Genomic DNA, 13,778 nt, shown 5'->3' on the forward strand with positions numbered 1-13,778 from the left:
ATGGAACTTGAATTTCCAGTGGTCCATAAACTTACACATTTCTTCGGACATGTTATTTTGTGTAGTTAAAATTCGCGAGATCTGCTCAGCTGAGCGTTAAGGACAAACTGTTTGTATTAAATAAATATTATGATGTCAAAAGAAGACGATTCCGCGTTGAAAGATATCGCCTGTCAGAAGATAGACATCAAATGTGGTCCAATAATCATTATCATTCAAGGTAACTATATTTAAATCAGCCTTAACATAAACCTATTAGTTAAGTATGTATTTCCCAAAGGTACGCCTACAAGTCTTCTTTTACTGATTTATACTTGATATGGTCGTCCTATATTATGTTCATATTTTCCCCTGCCATTGCTACTTATCCCTAGTTAGCGAGGATTAAGATTAGGGCTGGATAATAGCAAATGACATTGAGTTGATTCACATATGTACAGGCAATAATAATGATTTATAAGCTCATAAATTTGACATGTCTGCATATAAGGAAAATCATTTTATTTGAAAGGTTGAGCAACTGCCTTGAATGCGACGCGCAAAAAGCTTTCGTTACAAAAAAACAGTCACGTACTTTGTCGTATTCAAGGACCGCAAAATGCTTTTATTAATATCGAAAGTAAAACTCATCTGGCAGGAGAACAACGCTATCCATGCTAACAGTTCGATAAGAAATAATGTCATACGTTTTGCTGGTCGTTGGGGCCACAGTGTTATTGGCGTTTCCAGCTCTTTTGGGGACGACTTGCTCCGATTCACCAGAAGCAATGTACAGCACTGTGAGTAAAACTTACTGATCTTCTCTCGTCTTATATTAAAAAGGTGATAAACGTCGTTGATCAAATTCTCCAGTCAAGAAATACATGATATAGTAAATTGATATATTCAGCTATTCTGACAAGACAGATTCAATCCAACAGTCTTCTCCGGATAGGTAGTAAAAACATGCATTTTGAAGTAAAAATGATGCAGATACTTAAATTTGTTTGTCTGTCATTAAGGTAGTATGCGCCTCAAAAGTGAGAGAATTAAACTTTCCTCAATCTTTTCGCACACAATCTTTCAACAATTCTCTTTCAAATTGAAATCAAAATCTCGTGTCACCGTGCAAATTTTGGTCCTAGAGACACAATCTATCCAAGCTTTACCGATATTTGAAATTCAGAATGACCGCCATCCCTGTGTTAACTCTATCAAGAAAAATAACATTTTCGATTTGCGAAAAACGAAGACGGTAAAACGTTTTTTTACAGCGAGAGCTTTAAAATTAACGACCATCAAGTGGTAGAGAAGAAAAGAATTGTAAAGTTTTAGAGTCTAAATATCTGTTCTCGAGGTGCATTCCTTATTAATCTGAACCTGTATAAGATTATTGCAATTACATTTAAGAGTATTACTTATTCAGTAAAAATTCTAGAAAGAGAGGCAGTGATAACGTATTCATCTACAATGAACTATAACATCACACTTTGTTTTGCTCTTAAGGTAAAGGACGACGAATTCGGACGCGCACACGCTTTAGAACGTTTCTGCGCAGATTTAACTCCAGCCTGTCGCAAATGGGTTATTTTGTAGCGCATGTATTTAACATCACCTGTCATTGTTGAAATTGCGCTTTTACCTAATTTTTTGACCCAGTGTCTTAGAAATACATGTGACCTATAACCTTGTCATATTTTGACCCCTAGGAAGCTGGTTTTTATTCAATATGAGCGAAAAATTAACATTTCTCTCCCATTTATATGGCGCAAATTACCCATTCACCTGGAGATATTGTAAAAAGTAGCGTGGTGACACCCTTTTATTAAAAGTGTAAACTAAATGGTATTATGTCAGGAGTTTATTCGCCAAGTTTGGTCAAAATGACACCATTCAAAGCGACAGGAAGAAAGTTCGAAAATTATGTAGTGATATAATTTCGATATCGTCATTTTGTAAACGATACTTATGTTAAACTTTCTTCACGAACATCATGAAAACTATACATTCGATAGATATGGATCTTAAGTCTTGGTATTATTAAAATTAACTCGTTTGCTAAGCTTTTTATAATTGCTTTCTTTAGTTTAAGTGAATTATATCATTTTTATTTATTTCTAACGACGCCATTTTAACGTCCGTTTCCATGGAAACAAGCGTGGTGACCCCCATTTTTTATTTCATTTTTGCACTTGCACAACTTCCAAGAATATTTGTGCAAAGTTTCAAGAAAATGACACCACAACTTAATTTTGACGTAATTCGTAGTACTTCACCTTAAGTATTGCATTTGTCCGAGTCCTCCAAATGAGAAAAATTAGGCTTTCAGCCCCCTCTTCAACATTTCAAAGTAATTATTCCGGCATTATTACGATATTGAACAGAAGATTACCAAATGTAAAATTATATATTTTCATTAAAAGAGAGAGCAAAAACTTGAAACTCTCTTGGTTTTGAAACTGTTATTATCTCCTTTGTACTTTGTCAGTCACATACCTCGTTTGTTAAATTTTGTATTATCTAAAAATAGCTGTAACAGGTTGTTCGGACAGGATATCAGTATGTAATTTCTTTCAACAACGTCACGGTTTATGGTTATGGTTAATTGATGTTGATAATTGTTATCTCCTGTTGCCTAGCAACACTGACTTCTTCATCAAAGCCTTTGAACGTATTGCCCATGCCATAGCTATATCAGTTTTCTTCTCTGGTCACAGAGGGAGCTGGATTACTCTAGTCGAAAAAAGGAGTAATGGCCGTTGATGGCCAAAATAGACAAAATAATTCTAATGATCAAAATCAAAAACGATGACGGGCTATTGCGCTTGTCGTTTGTAGTTTTGTCAAAACTTAATAAAGTGATTCATTGACTGACAACGGCAAAGTGAAGGAATGTAGGAGCAGTACAAGAAGACAGAGACACATAAGGTTTTTAATTAGTATCTTATCATAAAGATTTACATATTCCTTTTTATCCCATATTACGATAAAAGGCTCAAGGATGATTGCTGACATCGCCGGTGTGTTAATTATCACTGTTGTGTCAGAATGCAGGCTGTAATGTATAGCTATCTAGGACGGTATGTTCAACAAATTATATGATCAAACAACGAATTCGAACACTTGTGACCCATCATCGCTCATGTGTTCTTGTAGATGTAATTCCAATTCGTCCTCTGTCTAAGTTTCTTGCGAAAAAAATCAAGATTAAACTTGCCGTAACAAAATTGACAATTGTGTATCACTTCAAAATTTGTTGAATCCTTGTTAAGCTGTATGTATGTATGTATGTATGTATGTATGTATGTATGTATGTATGTATGTATGTATGTATGTATGTATGTATGTATGTATGTATGTATGTATGTATGTATGTATGTATGTATGTAGGTATGTAGGTAGGTTGGTAAGTAGGTGCTGAATAAGTCTTTCAAATATGACCCTAAATTTTGTATTATCAAACTACTGCATTTTGTCCATTGGCTGGCACAATATTTTTGCCACTGCGCATACAATGGTACTAGCCTAAAAGCGTATAGAAATCGGACGCGGGAACCCGTTGTGTGTCTGGAGATCCCCCTTATTGAATGTGAATACATTTGTAAACCCTGATATAACCTAATGGTGCCTTGACTTGCAGTGAGGTTCTGTTTTCCATTGTCTTACTACCGACAGGGTGTGTGCTCTCAGAGTCCTTGTGTCAACGATGGCACTTGTGAAGAAGACTGCAACAGCAATGGTTTTATTTGTTGGTGTCCTTCCCACGTCACTGGTACCACTTGCGAACTAGGTAATTTCAACGTGACGAAAAGCTTACATTTTAAGGAAAGTAGCGTATGACTACTAATCGAGATGGGGAGTTTTGGATTTTGAAATATTTCCCAGGGGGTTTGCTGTTTTCTTGACTCATCTTAAAACTTTTAGAAACATAACGTCAAAACAAATTCAATAATCCAAATCATAAAAAGTAATAAATTACCAGGTCCTATAGTATAAAATATCGAAAGAATATATTTACAAGATAATGAAGGACCATCTTGAACCACGAATACAAACATGGGTGGTGGTACCAGGTGTCCGGAGTGGGTAAGCGTACCCTGCTAGCATGCTACAACCATCAATCATGGCCCTCAAGAGTCAAAATCAATGGCAACTCATTGAAGCAACCGTATAAGGTCAAAAATGGGAATACTGTCAGGAATCATTTGCGTAGCAGTTGTGTCATATTTGAAAACTATGTCGCAATATCTACCAAAGAATTCCTTAAAAGATCTTGCAAGTTTACTTTCCGAAAAAGCCTATAAGGTTGTAAACACTCTTGCTGGTCTTCAAATTATGAGAACTAGACAATACGTTTTGACATTTTATCTTTCACGTTGCGATTGCATGTTATATTCGCATGCAAACTTGTTATATATCCATTTTAAATGCATACTTTTCACTGAAAATCACTAATCTACCCTTCGTCTGTGTCTGTTTTTTGTTATAAATTTTAACTTCATAGTGCTCTGTCCCGAAGAGTGGCTATACTTCTTGAAATCCCGCTACTTCTTCTCGACTGAGATGAAGATGTGGGGTGATGCAAGATATGCGTGTCAAACCATGGGAGCCGATTTAACAATCGTGAACAACTTAGGAGAACAAACGTTCAAAGACAGAGTAGTCGCAAAAATCCCTAACCCGAGTAATTTTGGATAGGATTGACATACACAGTGAGTAGAATCAGTTAATAGATTTGTCAAAGAGAGAATCTGATTTTCACCAAACGCTGGTGTAAATCTACCAACGCTAGCTTTGACAATTGGATACAAATTTGTATACCCAAGCTAAAACAGGCGACATATGTACAATGCCGATCGTAGTTCTTTTTCGAATCATAAACACATGCAACGCGGACCACTGGTTCGATAATTAGGTACAGCTTTGCCTTCAGTAATCACTATGGTGTTGCTAACATGCAAGGTGACCACAATGTTGTCATATGTTTTGTGCCGTTGTGTCTCTCGGACAACGTACACTAAAGTTAAAAAATGTACATGTTATACGTAAGATAAACATAAATTTGTTTATTGTCATTACAAATCTACAGGCAAAAGTTTCCGTTCATTCGACAAATCGATGAAAACATTTCTCGAGTTTTTCTTTGATTTTGTCAAAATTGTACATATAGATTCTTTCAAATTAATTATAACCCTGTACTTGTAATATTAATGTGCCAGTTAGAAATATCGTGATCCGTTTTAAATGTTACTAGTCTAACGGTCTTAATCATTTTGGTATTAAAACAGGTATAAAGCCTCAGAAAATGTTGCTTGTGGTAGGTTTCATTTTCGTTGTCTTCTGATTTAAAATCACCGTTTTAAAAACTACAAACCTCTCTCTTAGATGCTATCTAACACATATGACTTTGCTCGACTACGACAGCAATTGTATATTGAATTATCTTCGAATCCAAATTCAATAAATCGCGGCTCAGACAATGAACATAATAGCGACAAGAAGTAATGTTGGTCATCTGGACTTTTCCACAGCCTATAAATGGGTATAAATGGATTGATGGGACAGGAATAGATGGGTTTGCTGCTTGGGATGCTCCAACGGAGCCCAATGGTGTTTCTTATGCTAAACACTGCATTGAGGCCGTTGCGCGTAATGACCACAATTGTGTGACGGAAAGGCGCTTTATCTGCGAAATGGACTCTTTCTCACAAGTTTGACTTTTGATACAAATTTTCTTTCAGTGTAGGCACAAATGATGCTATAACACACAATACTTGGAGTATTACAAAGTTCACAAATATGCATATTAGACCACTCTTGCCAGAAACGAACCAGTAAAATGTACAGCACTCAGGTGTCCTCTGAAAATCACTGATTAAAGTCACAGGAGTGACACACTAACGTGTATGTAAGGCGAATCTGGCAAATTTAGAGTTTTTGCGTACGTTAACTGACCTGTGAGATAATCTCTTTCATTAAGCTGACTAACAAAACATAAATTGGTGAATTATTGATACTCTGATGGTTTCATTTGAATACAGCTGAGAGAGCTTTGACGCCAATGAAATTCGTTCTATCAGACAACTTGCATATACGTATTGGACAGTCACACTGACAAACTAACTTAGTATCCTCGATGAACCACTCGATTAAAATGTAAGCTGAAAACTTCATTTTAAACCAATTATTATATAGCGTGCTGATCATATGACATTTAATTGAAAATATCATAAGGTAATATAGTTGCACTGCGCCTAATCAACAACATTCATTCATTCATTCATTGAACGAGAAAAACAAGTATATATCTCTCATGTTTCCCAACGAATCGATCGGGAATCGGAGGCACTTTTAAGCAAATTTTATTAGTCTCATTTGCATGCTGGAGGAGAATTAAGGAAAAGCAATAGCCAGAAGCGGAAGACGGGCAAATGAATATATGTTTTACTAGCCGAGTTTTGATCAAGTTGACTCTGGAATTTTTGAATGTTCAGTATTCAGTGTACCGTTAAACAGATACAAGGCATCTGTGACGTATCCCAAGATGATAGCAAAATTTGGCATTACATTTAGAGTCGATGCCAAGATTGATAATTTCTTTTGTATTATTCCCTAGGTTTACTTTTAAATTATCCGTTTCTCGTGACAATTAAGTTCACTTTTTGTCGATTAGGGATAGGCTTAGTAAAATAAATAGCATTCTTTCAGATCAGTCTGTCGGTCATGCTGACCCGACGCCGATGCATCTCCTGCTAGACGAGAGCACACACCAGCTGTGGTAAAATATTTTACAAATGTTAGATTTGGCCCGCCAAGTAGCATAGCAGCGGAAACATAAGGCTTTTAACTATAATCCCATTATTAAATAAACGGCGTTCATTGCCTTACAAGAGTATCGTAAACGTTTAGAAGATAGCTTTTAGAACTGCATTATCATTGTATTTGGTTTTCTTTTTCCCGAATCAACAGCGTCGCTTCAAATTCCATGAAGCCAAGTACACATGTTACATGTTCGTATCCTTCCCGTCAATATTTGATTCCGCGTTCTCCATTTTCGGGCGCGAAATCTACTGAGAAAAAACAAACTTTAAAGATAGAAACACAAATATGGATAATACTATAGTAATGATCCCGGGCCCTTTACAGGCGGGTATACATACGATTTGGATTCGATTCGCTACAAATAGCAAAATGTTCGCCTAGCGGCTACTGCTATTTGTCGCGCATTTTACACGAATGTCGTGTCACCCGCCTTCGGTGGGTGTTATGACTTAAATGTTACGAATTCTCGTTGTCTCCGTCATTAAGACAACATTATTTACTGTATATTACCTTGAGAATGTCTCCTTGTTAAAATTTATTGATTTAATCAAGAATCGGGATTGCCAAATATATTAACCATTGTAAAAGGAGAGAAAATTGTCAGAGAGACCACAATAGCAACTTTTAATATAAACTTTGTACTGCGAGTGCGTCCTTCTTTTGTAGATTTTTTTTCTGAAGCTTTGTAATTCTTACAGCTGATGTTGTAGCCTTTGTCCCTTCAAAAAACTTATTTTTGCCGTTGGCCTATATCATTGAAGCAATAAATCACATTGTACACAAATATTCTCAGTGAGAATATCTATATTATGATTTTACATTGACGTTCAATGATCTTTTCTATCCTACGCGTGTATGACATCAAATGTACGCCGCAATTACCTTTAAAGTTTAACGATGGTCAAGAGGCGAGGGACTACAAACACATTACCATAGTTTCTGCCCTTTTCTGATAAGGCATGTACCCTTGTTGAGGGTTTATTTTCAGAGGAGTTGTAAGTTATCAATAGCTCAATTTTCCATGAGTACTTATGATTGACATATTCTGACAGCAATTGTTTGAAATAAAGATTCACTTTTTGCATCATTTACTGACTTGAGTAGCAAATGCCCCTAAACCAGACGATAATTGCAACTGCGAGCGGTACAATAACATTGAACAAGTTAGCCATAGTCCTGGAACAAAATGTGCATTCGAAAGCTTACAATACAGTTAGTTTTCAATCGGGTTCGAACCCACAACATACAGCATCAGTCGCCTAGCGGAGAGGCCACAGAGAGAACCGCATATCGTCGACATTCACTAATGTGGTTCGACAAATAAGGAGATGATTAGTGCTCAACAGTCGGCGAGAAACGATGTCATACATTTCGCTGGTTGCCGCAGCTACAGTGTCGTTGGCGTATCAACTTCTTTCGGAGATGTATTTTCCTGTACATCCAATGGCTAAAGAATAGACGGTAGGTGCTGTCCATTGTACTTTTCAACAGTTTCTGAAAGTCATAATCTGCAGAAACAACGATAAAATGAGTTAATTGTCATTCAAAATACCGAATAACATTAACTAGAAATCGGCAAATGAAGTACCGTCGACGACCTTGCTTTCTGAGTACATCTTTGCACGTAATCTACAGATATTAAATCGAATGTCACTTATTTTTTACAAGTAAAACAAACTGATATATTATACCATTGGCAAAAATCTGGCAATTTTTACTTTATAAACAGACAGTATATGTATGACGTCGCTAAATCAGCATAGTCTAATATGACACAGCTGTCTCTATCACTCGAATATGAAAAAAAAAATGGAAAACTTCATATCGGTTGAATGAGGGCGTAAACTATACTCGTTACGTCTACCAAGAAATACACCCCTATGAAGCTGTAGATTGCTCCCAAACTTCAGCATTGGTCATGATTCTCTTTACACGAAGGAAGACACACTGACGATGTTACATGAATTCTCCGATTAGTATTTTGTGTACGACGCTGACTGATTAGAGAAAGAGGACCACGATAACACCTCGTTGAAACAACTCAGTGATTACTAGTATTTGCGACATTTGAAGACTCTCCTTAAACACCGAGTAAATGTTCTTTTGATAGCATTCTGTGAATGATTTCCATTTTTTCAATAGTCATGATTTTTTGATGTTTCTGAATGCCGATAGAGACTCTGTAAACGCAATGTAATCGTTCGAAGCTAGTGTTTTCTCTGTGTAATCCGTTTGAAGCCAATCCGTGACAAATTGTGTCCAACCCCGCTGAGGTAGCGAATTGAAAAGTGATAAGCCAAAAGACCCCTTTGATTTTGTTAATTTTGAGGTCTTAAAGATTACGAGTGTGGAGAAGTGCACACCCTCTACCTCCGATATGAAAAGTGCAGAGGTGAAATGTAACATGACCAGCTTATCAATTCTTTCATTTTAAAATTATTCAAACCTACGGTTCAAAAGTCTATTTACGGTTTTCGGGTGACCATTTACGTCCAGGAGATGTACTTCTTCTCAAGAACAATGAATATATCGTTTATCATTTTTCACATTACAAAATATGTAATATGCCAAACTTGTTTCCCGCCAATTGAAAACATCAAAGCTGAAAAACTTCGTTTTTTCCACCGGCTGAAATTGTTCCACTTTTCAAATTTCAATTTATCACGGATTGAAGTCACTTCCGGATTTGTTATTCAAAACACGCATTGAAAGTTATCTTAAAACATAACATCTGACTTCACCTCTATGCTACGATATATATTATTCGGAATGAAATAATATAGAAAGTGGCGTATTTTTGACCAGCCCTTCTCCTCGCAATTTCCAAAAACGTGTAAAAATGTCGATTTGTAAATTCTTTATCCTGACTCTAAAGTGGCACCCATCGAGTGCAAGACTTAGTCCTTTGATGCCTATACATTTTATGATGTCTGCCCTGAATAGAGTACGGATGTATTCCGATTTCTCTCCTCCGTTCCTTAAAGCGCTAAAGTAGCAAACGTAGATTTGAATGGCAAAAAATGTTTCAATGTTTTTATGTATGGACGCCAATTTGACTATTGTTCATGACTTTAGGGAACACCAATTTCACACAAGCGTTGTTGCAACAATACCTAAACCATGTCAAAAGTGGAATCATTGTAGTTTTTGGATAGGATTAAGACATACCTTGAGAAGATAACTGTATTTTAGATTTCACGAGAAGGACTTATTTTTGAAAACTTCAACACCTATGTGATTGCCTTACATTTATTAAAATTATACCACTTTAGTATTCCCGCCATGCCTTCTGTTTATCGATGAAACATCCCTTTCCCAGTTCTGAATATATGTTCTACGTGTTATATCCTTTATATATTAAACATATAGCTGCATAAACACAGAAAAGTATGCTTATAAGTTATAGTGATCAACTCACACCATGAACGGTGCAGTCTTTCCGTAATATTCTTAATAGGAACACAACGCGGACAGTATAATATAGTACAATGCGTACAATGCGTATATAGTACAATGCGTAAGTATTGCTTAATACCCACAACATGTATTTCTCTGAACAATAGCTGAATAATGAATGAACTTCATCTTAAACACTCGTGAGATAGTCAGTTGACCTGGAATATTCACTTACAACTTGTAATATCTAGCTTCCTAGCGCTGTCCAGTAATTCCAACACGCAATAGACAATAAATGCGAATAATATTTCTTTTCTCTCTCTCTCTCTCTCTCTCTCTCTCTCTCTCTCTCTCTCTCTCTCTCTCTCTCTCTCTCTCTCTCTCTCTCTCTCTCTCTCTCTCTCTCTTAGACCACGATTAGCTACGAATGGATCGATGGGACTAGAATAGAGATGTTCGATGCCTGGGATGCTGCAACGGAGCCCAATTGATATAGCCATGAGAGTCTGTGCACTGAACTTCTTCAGAAAAAAACTCTTGTGGGATGACCACTTTTGCTACGTGGAGAGACGTTACATCTGTGAAATTAACTCTTTTATTTATTATTAAAGAAGCAACTGATTTTCAGATCATTGATTTCTCGCTAGAATCTTTTGATGTTGACTTTTGCCTGTAAACATTTGTCAGCGCATCACAGATTTCCATGGATCAATATTTGTTGTCCTATTTTGACGGTAAAAGTTGTAGTGCGGATCGTCACAAAATAACAAGAGCGTTGCAAGACAGAAGACGCTGCCGGTGTATAATCGATCAATTGCCATTGTAAGATTAACAGTATAAGTAATCTCTATCTATGTTGAATAGTCTTTATTCAATAGATGGAGCTACCGTGAATACAACGAAGTCTCATTTGACTTTTCGCGGAAATTAGAAACGGCTAGTTGTTAGTTTGTTCAGCAATTATGCTTAGACCTTTGAGAAAAGCAAGTGTAATATATACCTGAGTATTTTTCATTTCAACGCTGCAGAGAAGTTGGCAATTTTAAAGGTACAATTAGCAATTTTTTCGATGAAAATAGGAATGATAATGAAGGATGTACCGAAAAACCGAGAAATGACGATATGTCATTTACATGAAATGCTGGCGAACACTTTACTTTCGATCAAATTAACCTGGACCATCATGAATTAAGTCGCAATGCTAGTAGAGGTTTGTACTGATGAAAACATAAACAATTATACAAGGTCTTCGAAGTTAAACCAAGACAGGCAAACGGTGAGGAAATCAGCTTATGTCAAGGAATGAGATTTCTGAATAAATAGCAATATTATCCATACAATTGGCGCAGTGAGATGTCTGATGTTGGCACGCTTTCAGATGAACGTAGTGCAGTTGTACTATGTTTGCTTAAATATTGCGTACTCTTTTGGGAGAACGTGATCACTTCACTCCATGTTTGTGAAACTCATAATTATCTCAATTAAGTCAATGGGTAAAGAGCACATCATACAGATCTCGCGTTTGCAGAGAAAAGGTTTCAAAATTCATAATAAAGCTTGCAAAATTACAGAAGGGAATATTGTTGTTCATCTTTTCCTGTCATCCAGTTTCAATGTCAGAGGGGAAAAAATGGAACTTAATTTCAGTGGTGCATCAACATACAAATTTCTTCGGACATGTTGATTTGTTAAATCATTTCGCAAGATCCGCTCAACAGAGCCTTAAGTACAGACAGTTTGTATTAAACAGAAATTATATAATACATGTTCTAATTAAAATATGTCAAAGAAGACGATTCTCCGTTTCAAAATATTGCCTGTCAGAAGAGAAGCCAAGCCTGGTATAAATCTATTAGTAAAAGTATTAATGTCTTTCCAAAAACTACTTTGACAGGTTTTCCCTCACAGATTGTACCTTGATGTGGTCATCAGATATTATGCTCATATTTTTCCCCCGCCATGGCTACTCATCCCTAGTTAGCAAGGATTATTATCAGGGCTTGATAATAGAGAATGACATTGAGTTGATTCACAAAGGTACACACCAATCATATTGATGTACAAGCTCATAAAATTTGCATGTCTGCGGATAAAGAAAATCATTGTAAGCCTAAGTAAATTAATAGACTTAGCGTTTTATTTGATAAGGTTGACGGACTGCCGTTAATGCGACGCGCGGAAGTTTTTATTGCAAGAAAACAGTCACGTGTTTTGTCGAATCCCAGGTACAAATATTGAATGTAAATATCGCCAGGCAACAGAACAACGCGATTCATGCTGACAGTTTGGTGACAAATCATGTCACACGTTTTGCTGGTCGTTGGGGCCACCGTGTTATTGGCGTTTCCAGCTCTTTTGGGGGCAACTTGCCTCGATGCGTCAGAGGAAATGGATATCACGGTAAGTAACACGTACTGAACTTCTTCCGTCCTTCACTAAAAGGAAACGCGTTGATTAAATTCTCCTGTCAAGAAATTGATACCTACATCTATTCTGACAAGAGAGTTGCAATGCAACAGTCCACTACGGATAGGTAGTAAAATCGTGCACTGTCAACTAAAATGATGTAGATACATTTGTTGTTTGTCTCTCTAGTATGCGCCTCGAAAGTGAAAGACGGGAACTTTGCTCTATTTTTTCCTGAAAGATTTCTTTCAACAATTGTTGTGCGAAATCAAGAATTAAAATCAGGGTTCGCCGTGCAAATTTCTGTTACTGGAGACACAAAGTACTCAAGCTTTAATATTACCAATATTAAACATTCAAAATAGCCGCTATCTCTGTGTTAACTTTATGAAGAAAAATTAAATTTTCTATTTTCGAAAACACTAAGACGGTGAACAGTTTTTTTTATACACTAAGAGCTTTGAAATGAACCGCTACAAAGTGAGAGATGAAAAAAGAATTGTAAAAGTTTGGGAGTCTAAATATCTGTCTTCAAGGCGCATTCTACCTTAATCTGAACCTGCATTAGATTCTTGTAAATTGTCAAGAATCTCACTTGTACGGTGACGTTCTAGCAAGAGAATTCGCGAAGAAGTATTCATCTGTCAATGAACTATATCATCATACTTTGCTTTGCTCTTAGGTATTGCATTTGTCCCAATCCTTTTAATCAAAACAAACCAGTTGAAAATCACATATCATATGAATTAGCTTTCGACCCACCCCTTCAATATTTCAAAAAAATCCGTTATTATTAGGATAGTGTACAGAATATTACCAAACGTAAAATTTACATATTTACATAAAAAGAGAAAGCAAACACTTTAAGCTTTCTTGGTTTTAACACTATAACCATCTCATTTGTACTTTGTCAGTCATATGCCTTGTTTGTGAAGTTTTTAACTAACCACATTGCTGTAACAAAGTTGTTAGGACATGATATCGTATTCAACAAACGTCACGCTTTTGGTTATGGTTAATTGATTTTGACAATATATCTTCTGTTGCTTAGCAACAAAGACTCCTTCATCAAAGCCTTTGATCGTTTAAGCAAATGCAATGGCGCCGCAGCTGTCAGTTGTGTTCTCTTGTCAGTGAGCGACAGATTGATGGATTACCATGCCGGGATTAGATGT

Source organism: Ptychodera flava, unplaced genomic scaffold (genome assembly GCF_041260155.1).
Source record: "Ptychodera flava strain L36383 unplaced genomic scaffold, AS_Pfla_20210202 Scaffold_50__1_contigs__length_938362_pilon, whole genome shotgun sequence".
Lineage (NCBI taxonomy): Eukaryota > Metazoa > Hemichordata > Enteropneusta > Ptychoderidae > Ptychodera > Ptychodera flava.